The sequence below is a fragment of the Morone saxatilis genome, unplaced genomic scaffold (assembly GCF_004916995.1).
Source record: "Morone saxatilis isolate NCDOM2014 unplaced genomic scaffold, NCSU_SB_2.0 Contig15, whole genome shotgun sequence".
Lineage (NCBI taxonomy): Eukaryota > Metazoa > Chordata > Actinopteri > Moronidae > Morone > Morone saxatilis.
Window position 1 is genome coordinate 3,944,166 of NW_023339707.1, and position 1,935 is coordinate 3,946,100.

Below are 1,935 nucleotides of genomic sequence, written 5' to 3' on the forward strand. Positions count from 1 at the left end.
CTAGAAGGGAGCATTTCATCAAATCTGGTGTAGTTACAGCACAGACTGCTCTTCATCACTGTTTCCCCTTTAAACAGTTACAAATACTTGATTGTGTGGGCTTTCCGCTCTACATAATTATGCTGTTTCCAGATCTCAGCCTTTTATTATTAAAGGAAAAACCTGACATTTAAATTCAACTCGAAGAATATTTTCCAGCGAGCATTAAATGTGAGTGTTTTGACTCATGCGTTTTGTTTTCAGTGAAGAACAGTGACATGTGGACAAACCTGTGTGGTGAGATCATCAAAATTCACATCAGGCTCTGACCCTGGACCCTGTACCAATAACTGACAATCAACTATATTGTATCTGAGCTCTCACAGCTTCAATCTTTCGTTCTTTGTCTGTTCCAGGTGGTTTATTGAACTCAGAGTGTGCTGAGCTGTTGTTCCAGTTGTCTCCTCTGCAGAATTCTGGTCCAGCTGATTACAGACTGCATGTTGGCAGCACTTTTGTGGAGTTTGGGCCATTCGGACAGAAGCCTTGCAAATCAAGTATGCTGTCACATCATCAAAGGCGGTTCAAACTGTGATTTGAGCTGGAAATTGGAAATGGTAACCCTTTGCAAGGCTAGACACACTCAGAAACACACTAAAAAACACACAGCTAAAGCAGAGGCCAGTTCATTCATTCATCCACTCTTTGGAAATAAGGAGCTCCGCATGATTCATTTGGCCGTTTCTGTCATAACTCCTGAATATGCACTTCTTTTTACTTTTACTTTTTCTTCATTACTTCTCATATTTTCCACCTGCATCACTTCCACACAATAATACATTATGTGTTACTGCTTACCTTGCTATAATCAGCATGTGCTTGTGTGTATCTGTGGGTAGATTTGTACCTTTGAACCATGAAGCGTCTCATTTAGCACACTCACACAAAGTGGCTTATCATATCCTAATCAGACAGAATTGTGAATGTGGCAGAAGAGAGACTGTTGAGTCCTATATTCAGGTTTGTACAGTCTGCAACAAAGTAGTAAAATCAGTTAAAACATTAAGGGAAATTGCTTATTTTAAAGGAACAGAGCCATCGCTGAACACATCACAAGTATGCAAATAAACTGCATTATGGTACAAAGATGTAAATCAAAATGTAAATCGAAATTATTCTGTACTGCTCCGTTATTATTCCATACAATTATTGTTGTGCAGAGACATGGGGAAATTCAAAACCATGTATTCATACTGCAGAGAGTCATAAGAAATTATCACCAAATCAGATCATTAATAAATTAAAAAATATCTTGTTGATGAAATTATTATTGTTGAGATTTAAAGTCCCACTTTACTTAACTTAATCACCAGTGACATGCATGCAGAGTTTGACACTATCTGCTGAAGAGGGAAAGTTTCTTACCTTAAATCTCAGTTTTACACATCTATGTATGAGAAGGTCAGTCCTGGTCCAGTATGCAACTTACACAAGTGTGATATAAAAACTTGAAGCCTCCAGTGCACATACAGAATGGACTTTTCAGTCAAGCAGGAGAAAGAATAATGCATTATTTCTCCAAGGAGGGAGAGGAAGTACATATGCTTTTACAAAATGTTTATTCAATTTGTTTGGTTTGGTTTGAATAATAATAGTCAAAAATACATATAAGGAGAAAATATTTTATCAAACCTTTTTGAAAGTTTTAAAAAAAAGTTTTAAATTGCTAAGTCGTTGCGTTGACGTATGGCTCAACGTTTGCGCCCGGGGGGCTGCTATGATTGGTCAAATTGTGGAAAAGTTGCGTGATTGGACAAAATTGCAAGGTGGCTCAGATTGTTGTGATCAACACAACGCAGCTTCCTGGGGGACTGACTAATGTGTGTTATTTTATATGTAGGTATGAATGCATGTGAGTATGCATATGCACCTGCATGTATGTATATATGTATATAT